The sequence below is a fragment of the Protomyctophum parallelum genome, assembly GCF_964188405.1.
Source record: "Protomyctophum parallelum genome assembly, chromosome: 1".
Taxonomy (NCBI): domain Eukaryota; kingdom Metazoa; phylum Chordata; class Actinopteri; order Myctophiformes; family Myctophidae; genus Protomyctophum; species Protomyctophum parallelum.
In genome coordinates, this window is record NC_139697.1 from 106,807,133 (window position 1) to 106,819,297 (window position 12,165).

The following is a 12,165-nucleotide window of genomic DNA, read 5'->3' on the forward strand; positions in this document are numbered from 1 at the left end:
AGGCACAGGCTGAGTGGTTCCTCCTCTCCTCTGGGACAGTCCCAGAAACCTCTGGTTTGAACCATATGTGGGCGTCGACATCAAAGGCATGAAGAACATTCTTATTGTACTTCCCTGTGTAGTAATTATACCCTCCCCAGAGGTAGACGGTATATTCTATCAGCACAGCTGTGTGGCCCCGGCGCCTGGAGGGAACCTCAAGGTGACGTTCTCCTGTTCCAGGGGTCACTGGGGTCAACCTCCTCCAGCATAAAGACACTGTATTTAAGGCGTGTACTTCAATGTGAACTCTTTCCCTCTGGTTTCCGTCTCCTCCAAAGCAGTAGATCTCGTGTCCGACCACCACAGCAGCCTGGTCCTTCCTATGTTCTCCTTCCAGATGTATCGTCCAGTGAAACATTTCACACAGCAGCTCCACCGTCAATGAGTGTTGACAACTAGTTTACAGATGAACTTGTTAGATGAAGGCAGCTCGGTTTCCTCGTTGCAAGTCACTAACTAATGTTTAGTGTATCGGACAAGTCTTTTTAAAGAACATTTGCACGGCTGTGTTGTCATTGCTTAATTAGGTCATATTGTCACGCAATCTGATTGGCCATTTGACCAAGACAAACTATGTCAGTTATATGATGTCCATCATCCATATTTGGGCGTGTTTTCCACTGGACCATTCTCACATGTCCCAGGAATGGCTGGACCAGGAGAAGCTTCCAGGTCCATTATATATATTTTGAGGGGTGCTAGCCCCTCCCCTAGCCCCTCCCCTAGCCCCTCCCTTAGCCCCTCCCTTAGCCCCTCCCCTTGCCCCTCCCCTAGCCCCTCCCTTAGCCCCTCCTATGTACAGGTTTAATGTCTGTCTTTAGTTCAATGTTTGTTTTGTAAACTCCATTGACAATGAAGGGAAACTTTACGTCATAATGTGCCTCATTACGTCATATTGTCTCTTTATTGTTAATGGCGTTTAATGTTTGTGTTTGCACCGTTTGTTTTACATCACCATTACATCACCTAATCAACATGAGTTAGACTTTAATATATTAGCGCCTCTCACTTCACACGGGTGTGATTTTTATTTATCCTCACGTTCCGTGCTCAGCCAATCAAAGCATCACTATGGGGTGCTCAGCCAATCAAATCATCACTATGGGGTACACACAAAGCTGTGCATAGGAGGGCCTAGCACCTCAAAAACAACAACTTGCAGGCTTTAAAAAAAAAGATCATCATACTTCATCACACTCCGTTCACATGTATGGAAATGAGATTTATTTGATGTAGTCAAAAAAAAGGAAAAAAGGGCGTAAAGTGGATCGATCAAATTATAACAATTTACTCATGGGGATCTAAAGGTTAGATCTATTCTAAAGGTCAGATCTAAAGGTCAGGTCAGATCTAAAGGTCAGATCTAAAGGTCACAGGTCATTAGACGAATGAGTTTTATCTTCTGTCCCTGAAGGATTCTCACAGCCCTAAACCATATCACCCCATTTCATGAAAAACGACACCACAGAACTGATCAAACTGGTGAGATCGCAGAATTTTCACCACAACAAAAGTGATCTACACCCTTTGGGCTTGACCTCTAATACAAATAAAACATCCGTCAAATGACATCGTTGGCAGGCAATGAGTTTAATATGCTGACATTCCCTCAGTGCAGTTTAGCGCCCTCTAGGGGCAGGCAATGAGTTTAATATGCTGACATTCCCTCAGTGCAGTTTAGCGCCCTCTAGGGGCAGGCAATGAGTTTAATATGCTGACATTCCCTCAGTGCAGTTTAGCGCCCTCTAGGGGCAGGCAATGCTTTTTTTGTTTGTTTCTTGTTTAGGGGTTTCTGTTCAGAAAGTTCCACCTTTGAATGCCCCAGGTGTTTCCTATCAGCCAATCAAGTGATTACTATCAGCTTCGTGCTTAGTTCAGCCACAGTAAAAGAAGGCAGCTTCAGTTTGACGTCCATCCTGGTTCTTTATGTTCTTGAGAAGAAACATTTTGTTTCACTCTTCTGCTCTCACCACACGTGTACGTATGTGGCTCTGCAGCGAGCTAAACATAGCTTCTGTTAACAAAGCAGCCGAGACAGGAGCTGAACTTGACACATCATTCTCCATGGCATTATGTAATTTAGTCACTGTTTAATTAATTTTATTTTATTAGTTGTTTTCTTTTTAAGAAGACTATGTTATTTTCTCAGCTGCTGTTGGTAGTCATGGCTGCCAGTTCCCACCTGATGTTGTGTGGGAGTTCAGACTGATCCAGACCGTACTGAATAACTGCCAGCTTGCATAATGTCTTGAGGCTAGGACTGAAGTCTAAGACATGCAGGTCACCTGGTCTGTAGTCTGCTCCAAAGAGGATGATACGATCTCCCACCATGCAACAGCACATCTCATCCATCCCATGTGGATGTTTCCCCTTGGTCTCAACCTTCTTCCAGGAGAAGTTCTCTGGACTGAATTTCCACAGATCATTTAAGGTCTGGCAATGGTTCCTGCCACGGCCACCAAATATGTACAGCTCTCCATTGTAGGTAAAGGCTGAATGATCATAACGTCCTTCTGGAACAAGCTGTGGAGAAGGTGTGTCCAGCCAGTGGTTGGTCTCTGTGTCAAACACTCTGATGGTGTTGTAGGCCCTAATGCCCCCAAATACAAACATCTTTGTCCCGATGATGGTAGCAGAGTGACAGCGTGAATCAGGAGGTGGAGTTCCTCTGGTGTTAATTAAAGTCCAGACCATCGTGGTGGTGTCCAACTTGTAGATGTCATTAGTCTGTCCAGTCTGGTTGTGTCCTCCATGGATAAACATGACCTTCCCCAAGACACAGGCTGAGTGGTACCTCCTCCCCTCTGGGACAGTCCCAGAAACCTGTGGTTTGAACCATATGTGGGCGTCGACATCAAAGGCATGAAGCACATTCTTACAGTACTTCCCTGTGCAGTAATTATACCCTCCCCATAGGTAGACGGTATATTCTATCAGCACAGCTGTGTGGCCGTAGCGCCTGGAGGGAACCTCAAGGTGACGTTCTCCTGTTCCAGGGGTCACTGGGGTCAACTTCCTCCAGCATAAAGACACTGTGTTGAAGACGTGTACTTCAATGTGATCTCTTTCCCTCTGGTTTACGTTTCCTCCAAAGCAGTAGATCTCGTGTCCGACCACCACAGCAGCCCGGTCATTCCTATGTTCTCCTTTCAGATGTATCGTCCAGTGAAACATTTCACACAGCAGCTCCACCGTCAACGAGTGTTGACAACTAGTTTACAGATGAACTGGTTAGGATGAAGGCAGCTCGGTTTCCTCGTTGCAAGTCACTAACTGATGTTTAGTGTATCGGACAAGGCTTTTTAAAGAACATTTGCATGGCTGTGATGTCATTGCATAATTATGTCATATTGTCACGCAATCTGATTGGCCATTTGACCAAGACAAACTATGTCAGTTATATGATGTCCATCATCCATATTTGGGCGTGTTTTCCACTGTACCATTCTCACATGTCCCAGGAATGGCTGGACCAGGAGAAGCTTCCAGGTCCATTATATATATTGTTGAGGGGTGCTAGCCCCTCCCCTAGCCCCTCCCCTAGCCCCTCCCCTAGCCCCTCCCCTAGCCCCTCCTATATACAGGTTTAATGTTTGTCTTTAGTTCAATGTTTGTTTTGTAAACTCCATTGACAATGAAGGGAAACTTTACGTCATAATGTGCCTCATTACGTCATATTGTCTCTTTATTGTTAATGGCGTTTAATGTTTGTGTTTGCACCGTTTGTTTTACATCATCATTACATCACCTAATCAACATGAGTTAGACTTTAATATATTAGCGCCCCTCACTTCACACGGGTGTGATTTTTATTTATCCTCACGTTCCGTGCTCAGCCAATCAAATCATCACTATGGGGTGCTCAGCCAATCAAATCATCACTATGGGGTACACACAAAGCTGTGCATAGGAGGGCCTTAAAAAAAGATCATCATACTTCATCACACTCCGTTCACATGTATGGAAATGAGATTTATTTGATGTAGCCAAAAAAAGGAAAAAAGGGCGTAAAGTGGATCGATCAAATTATAACAATTTACTCATGGGGATCTAAAGGTCAGAGGTCATATCTAAAGGTCATAGGTCATTAGACGAATGAGTTTTATCTTCTGTCCCTGAAGGATTCTCACAGCCCTCTAAACCATATCGCCCCATTTCATGAAAAACGACACCACAGAACTGATAAAACTGGTGAGATCGCGGAATTTTCACGACAACAAAAGTGATCTAAACCCTTTGGGCTTGACCTCTAATACAAATAAAACATCTGTCAAATGACATCGTTGGCAGGCAATGAGTTTAATATGCTGACATTCCCTCAGTGCAGTTTAGCGCCCTCTAGGGGCAGGCAATGAGTTTAATATGCTGACATTCCCTCAGTGCAGTTTAGCGCCCTCTAGGGGCAGGTCAATGTTTTGTTGTTTCTTGTTTAGGGGTTTCTGTTCATAAAGTTCCACCTTTGAATGCCCCAGGTGTTTCCTATCAGCCAATCAAGTGATTACTATCAGCTTTGTGCTTATTTCAGCCACAGTAAAAGAAGGCAGCTTCAGTTTGACGTCCATCCTGGTTCTTTTTCTTGAGAAGAAACGTTTGTTTCACTCTTCTGCTCTCACCACACGTGTACGTATGTGGCTCTGCAGCAAAGCTAAACATAGCTTCTGTTAACAAAGCAGCCGAGACAGGAGCTGAACTTGACACATCATTCTCCATGGCATTATGTCATTTAGTCACCGTTTTATTTATTTTATTTCATTAGTTGTAGTTAGTATTAGTAGTTTATTTATTTTCAGTGCACTGTTCTTTTTAGTTTTGTTTTGTTTTTAGAGAACCATGTTATTTTCTCAGCTGCTGTTGCCAGTCATGGCTGCCAGTTCCCACCTGATGTTGTGTGGGAGTTCAGACTGATCCAGACCGTACTGAATAACTGCCAGCTTGCATAATGTCTTGAGGCTAGGACTGAAGTCTAAGACATACAGGTCACCTGGTCTGTTGTCTGCTCCAAAGAGGATGATACGATCTCCCACTATGCAACAGCACATATCCTCCATCCCATGTGGGTGTTTCCCCTTTGGCTCAACCTTCTTCCAGGAGAAGGTCTCTGGACTGAATTTCCACACATCATTCAAGGTCTGGCAATGGTTCTTGCCACGGCCACCAAATATGTACAGCTCTCCATTGTAGGTAAAGGCTGAATGATCATAACGTCCTTCTGGAACAAGCTGTGCAGAAGGTGTGTCCAGCCAGTGGTTGATATCTGTGTCAAACACTCTGATGGTGTTGTGCTTCCACTCCCAGCCCCCAAATACAAACATCTTTGTCCCGATGATGGTGGCAGAGTGACAGTGTGAATCAGGAGGTGCAGTTCCTCTGGTGTTCATTAAAGTCCAGACCATCGTGGTGGTGTCCATCTTGTAGATGTCATTAGTCCATCCAGTCAGGTTGTGTCCTCCATTGATGAACATGACCTTCACTAACACACATGCTGAGTGGTAGATCCTCCCCTCTGGGACAGTCCCAGAAACCTCTGGTTTGAACCATATGTGGGCGTCGACATCAAAGGCATGAAGCACATTCTTACAGTACTTCCCTGTGCAGTAATTATACCCTCCCCAGAGGTAGACGGTAAATTCTATCAGCACAGCTGTGTGGCCCCGGCGCCTGGAGGGAACCTCAAGGTGACGTTCTCCTGTTCCAGGGGTCACTGGGGTCAACTTCCTCCAGCATAAAGACACTGTATTGAAGACGTGTACTTCAATGTGATCTCGTCTCCTCTGGTTTCCGTCTCCTCCAAAGCAGTAGATCTCGTTTCCGACCACCACAGCAGCCTGGTCCTTCCTATGTTCTCCTTCCAGATGTATCGTCCAGTGAAACATTTCACACAGCAGCTCCACCGTCAACGAGTGTTGACAACTAGTTTACAGATGAACTGGTTAGGATGAAGGCAGCTCGGTTTCCTTGTTGCAAGTCACTAACTGATGTTTAGTGTATCGGACAAGGCTTTTTAAAGAACAATTGCACGGTTGTGATGTCATTGCATGATTACGTCATATTGACACACCATCTGATTGGCCATTTGGCCAAGACAAACTATGTCAGTAATTTGACGTCACTCATCCATATTTGGGCATATGGATAGGGAGCCCCTCTGGGGACCCCCGGAAATACTTTGGCCATGGGTTGAGAACCCCTATCCTAGGACCCACAGGTTGAGAACCCCTGTCCTAGGACCCACAGGTTGAGAACCCCTGTCCTAGGGACCACAGGTTGAGAACCCCTGTCCTAGGACCCACAGGTTGAGAACCCCTGTCCTAGGACCCACAGGTTGAGAACCCCTGTCCTAGGACCCACAGGTTGAGAACCCCTGTCCTAGGACCCACAGGTTGAGAACCCCTGTCCTAGGACCCACAGGTTGAGAACCCCTGTCTTTGGTTAATGAGCATGGAGGAATATTAGGGACTCTGTGTTATTGGTTAGGTTGCTCGATTATAACACTGTGTTTCCCAAGAGTGGGAATTTATGTTATATATGCCCTGGGAGGGTTTTCTGAGTTATAATAAAAGTGCTTGAGTGCAAGTCGTTGTTGTCTGGATTATTCTGCATACGGGTCCAAATACTGAGGTGTTCCTGACAGGACAACCGTTGAGCCGATTCTACTCTATGGCTCCGAGACATGGACACTTTCAAAGAAACTAGAGAAACGATTGGATGGCACTTACACCCGCCTTCTAATGAGAGCACAACATCTGTCTTGGAAGAGCCACCCATCGACTGATCTAATATACAACAACCTTCCCCGTGTTTCTACACTAGTCCACCCATCGACTGATCTAATATACAACAACCTTCCCTGTGTTTCTACACTAGTCCACCCATCGACTGATCTAATATACAGCAACCTTCCCTGTTTCTACACTAGTCCACCCATCGACTGATCTAATATACAGCAACCTTCCCTGTTTCTACACTAGTCCACCCATCGACTGATCTAATATACAGCAACCTTCCCTGTTTCTACACTAGTCCACCCATCGACTGATCTAATATACAGCAACCTTCCCTGTTTCTACACTAGTCCACCCATCGACTGATCTAATATACAACAACCTTCCCTGTGTTTCTACACTAGTCCACCCATCGACTGATCTAATATACGGCAACCTTCCCTGTGTTTCTACACTAGTCCACCCATCGACTGATCTAATATACAGCAACCTTCCCTGTGTTTCTACACTAGTCCACCCATCGACTGATCTAATATACAACAACCTTCCCTGTGTTTCTACACTAGTCCACCCATCGACTGATCTAATATACAACAACCTTCCCTGTGTTTCTACACTAGTCCACCCATCGACTGATCTAATATACAGCAACCTTCCCTGTGTTTCTACACTAGTCCACCCATTGACTGATCTAATATACAACAACCTTCCCTGTGTTTCTACACTAGTCCACCCATCGACTGATCTAATATACGGCAACCTTCCCTGTGTTTCTACACTAGTCCACCCATCGACTGATCTAATATACAGCAACCTTCCCTGTGTTTCTACACTAGTCCACCCATCGACTGATCTAATATACGGCAACCTTCCCTGTGTTTCTACACTAGTCCACCCATCGACTGATCTAATATACGGCAACCTTCCCTGTGTTTCTACACTAGTCCACCCATCGACTGATCTAATATACGGCAACCTTCCCTGTGTTTCTACACTAGTCCACCCATCGACTGATCTAATATACAGCAACCTTCCCTGTGTTTCTACACTAGTCCACCCATCGACTGATCTAATATACGGCAACCTTCCCTGTGTTTCTACACTAGTCCACCCATCGACTGATCTAATATACGGCAACCTTCCCTGTGTTTCTACACTAGTCCACCCATCGACTGATCTAATATACAACAACCTTCCCTGTGTTTCTACACTAGTCCACCCATCGACTGATCTAATATACAACAACCTTCCCTGTGTTTCTACACTAGTCCACCCATCGACTGATCTAATATACAGCAACCTTCCCTGTGTTTCTACACTAGTCCACCCATCGACTGATCTAATATACAACAACCTTCCCTGTGTTTCTACACTAGTCCACCCATCGACTGATCTAATATACGGCAACCTTCCCTGTGTTTCTACACTAGTCCACCCATCGACTGATCTAATATACAGCAACCTTCCCTGTGTTTCTACACTAGTCCACCCATCGACTGATCTAATATACGGCAACCTTCCCTGTGTTTCTACACTAGTCCACCCATCGACTGATCTAATATACGGCAACCTTCCCTGTGTTTCTACACTAGTCCACCCATCGACTGATCTAATATACAGCAACCTTCCCTGTGTTTCTACACTAGTCCACCCATCGACTGATCTAATATACAGCAACCTTCCCTGTGTTTCTACACTAGTCCACCCATCGACTGATCTAATATACAACAACCTTCCCTGTGTTTCTACACTAGTCCACCCATCGACTGATCTAATATACGGCAACCTTCCATGTGTTTCTACACTAGTCCACCCATCGACTGATCTAATATACGGCAACCTTCCATGTGTTTCTACACTAGTCCACCCATCGACTGATCTAATATACGGCAACCTTCCCTGTGTTTCTACACTAGTCCACCCATCGACTGATCTAATATACGGCAACCTTCCCTGTGTTTCTACACTAGTCCACCCATCGACTGATCTAATATACAACAACCTTCCCTGTGTTTCTACACTAGTCCACCCATCGACTGATCTAATATACGGCAACCTTCCCTGTGTTTCTACACTAGTCCACCCATCGACTGATCTAATATACAGCAACCTTCCCTGTGTTTCTACACTAGTCCACCCATCGACTGATCTAATATACGGCAACCTTCCCTGTGTTTCTACACTAGTCCACCCATCGACTGATCTAATATACGGCAACCTTCCCTGTGTTTCTACACTAGTCCACCCATCGACTGATCTAATATACGGCAACCTTCCCTGTGTTTCTACACTAGTCCACCCATCGACTGATCTAATATACAGCAACCTTCCCTGTGTTTCTACACTAGTCCACCCATCGACTGATCTAATATACAACAACCTTCCCTGTGTTTCTACACTAGTCCACCCATCGACTGATCTAATATACGGCAACCTTCCCTGTGTTTCTACACTAGTCCACCCATCGACTAATCTAATATACAGCAACCTTCCCTGTGTTTCTACACTAGTCCACCCATCGACTGATCTAATATACGGCAACCTTCCCTGTGTTTCTACACTAGTCCACCCATCGACTGATCTAATATACGGCAACCTTCCCTGTGTTTCTACACTAGTCCACCCATCGACTGATCTAATATACGGCAACCTTCCCTGTGTTTCTACACTAGTCCACCCATCGACTGATCTAATATACGGCAACCTTCCCTGTGTTTCTACACTAGTCCACCCATCGAATGATCTAATATACGGCAACCTTCCCTGTGTTTCTACACTAGTCCACCCATCGACTGATCTAATATACAACAACCTTCCCTGTGTTTCTACACTAGTCCACCCATCGACTGATCTAATATACGGCAACCTTCCCTGTGTTTCTACACTAGTCCACCCATCGACTGATCTAATATACAGCAACCTTCCCTGTGTTTCTACACTAGTCCACCCATCGACTGATCTAATATACAACAACCTTCCCTGTGTTTCTACACTAGTCCACCCATCGACTGATCTAATATACGGCAACCTTCCCTGTGTTTCTACACTAGTCCACCCATCGACTAATCTAATATACAGCAACCTTCCCTGTGTTTCTACACTAGTCCACCCATCGACTGATCTAATATACGGCAACCTTCCCTGTGTTTCTACACTAGTCCACCCATCGACTGATCTAATATACGGCAACCTTCCCTGTGTTTCTACACTAGTCCACCCATCGACTGATCTAATATACGGCAACCTTCCCTGTGTTTCTACACTAGTCCACCCATCGACTGATCTAATATACGGCAACCTTCCCTGTGTTTCTACACTAGTCCACCCATCGACTGATCTAATATACGGCAACCTTCCCTGTGTTTCTACACTAGTCCACCCATCGACTGATCTAATATACAACAACCTTCCCTGTGTTTCTACACTAGTCCACCCATCGACTGATCTAATATACGGCAACCTTCCCTGTGTTTCTACACTAGTCCACCCATCGACTGATCTAATATACAGCAACCTTCCCTGTGTTTCTACACTAGTCCACCCATCGACTGATCTAATATACGGCAACCTTCCGTGTGTTTCTACACTAGTCCACCCATCGACTGATCTAATATACGGCAACCTTCCCTGTGTTTCTACACTAGTCCACCCATCGACTGATCTAATATACGGCAACCTTCCCTGTGTTTCTACACTAGTCCACCCAGCGACTGATCTAATATACGGCAACCTTCCCTGTGTTTCTACACTAGTCATTTTTCTCTGGAGTCCTGCCTCAGGGCGGACCAGAGGTAGAAAGCTGTCGTTCCCTGATGTCATCGCTAGGGACACATGTCATCGCTAGGGACACATGACGTCATCGCTATAGGGACACATGATGTCATCGCTATAGGGACACATGTCATCGCTAGGGACACATGATGTCATCGCTATAGGGACACATGATTCAGTAAGCAGGAACTGGGGGAGGCAATGAAGGACCGGGAAGTCTGGCGTGTTATTGTGAAATCCATGATCTCGACCGCGGTCGAAAAATGATGATGATGATGATGATGTATGAGGTCACTCATTAGAGGGATCTCGTTAGAGGGATCCTGACATACTGTAACTGTAATGTATGAGGTCACTCATTACAGGATCCTGACATACTGTAACTGTACTATGAGGTCACTCATTAGAGGATCCTGACATACTGTAACTGTACTATGAGGTCACTCATTAGAGGATCCTGACATACTGTAACTGTACTATGAGGTCACTCATTAGAGGATCCTGACATACTGTAACTGTACTATGAGGTCACTCATTAGAGGATCCTGACATACTGTATGTAGCATATACTTAGTGATCTAGGAATATGTTTGTACAGTACTGCTGTCAGAAGTACTCATAAAGTACTCATAAAGTACTGCTGTCAGAAGTAGGCGTTTGGTAGAAAGGAGTTTGCATTGAAGAACATAAAGAACCAAGAGACTGAAATTATGCTTAATGATATTATTATTATTGGAAAAACACAAAAGTAAAATAAACAACAACAATGAATTCAGATATAAAACAACATAATTCAACCCAAAGGTATAAACTCAGTCGTGGTTTGTCCAAAGTCAAATGTTCAAAGTCATTCAAGGTCAGAGGGGTGATAATGTGTGTGTGTGTGTGTGTGTGTGTGTGTGTGTGTGTGTGTGTGTGTGTGTGTGTGTGTGTGTGTGTGGGACAGAAACAGGGGATCGCTCTGGGACTAGCTCTCCATTGTGTTCAGCATCATCATCATGGGGTTTCATGAACTAATGGGGAAAAACCTGGCCTGAACACAAAAGAGGCCAAATTAATAATAACCAACATAATAATTAAACAGCATACAATTAAACCAGCATTTAAACAAATGTCAAATCATCTTTTACGTTTCAAACTTCAAAATGAAAATGAACAAAACCAAACAAAACTCTTCAAACATTTCAAACAAACAACATTTCAAACAAACTCACCAATTCAGTTCCAATGCAACAGCTCATCCAGCTCCTCAGTTCAGTTCAACAGCTCATCCAGCTCCTCAGTTCAGTTCACCAGTGTGGTATTTGGAGTCTAAAACCAATCATCAGGGTCAGTGTTAATATCATGTATTGTAAGGAAGAGTAAAATGGTCAAATGTTTGCAGAAGAATAGCCCTCCAAGCAGAACCCAAATGCTACTGAAGTTTCTGACATTTGTTCGACCCAGTGCATTGGGTCCTGTTCCACGTCGTCCATGCCACCTGATTAAAACATTTACTGGCTCATGTTTACATGTTAAAACGCCTCTCCGCGCTCTTTGACGATATTCTTCAGTATGAGGCTTTCTGAATATGTAAAGTATAAGTACACATACATACCTTTGCGAATATCTCCTGTGGCGCGGAAGCCGT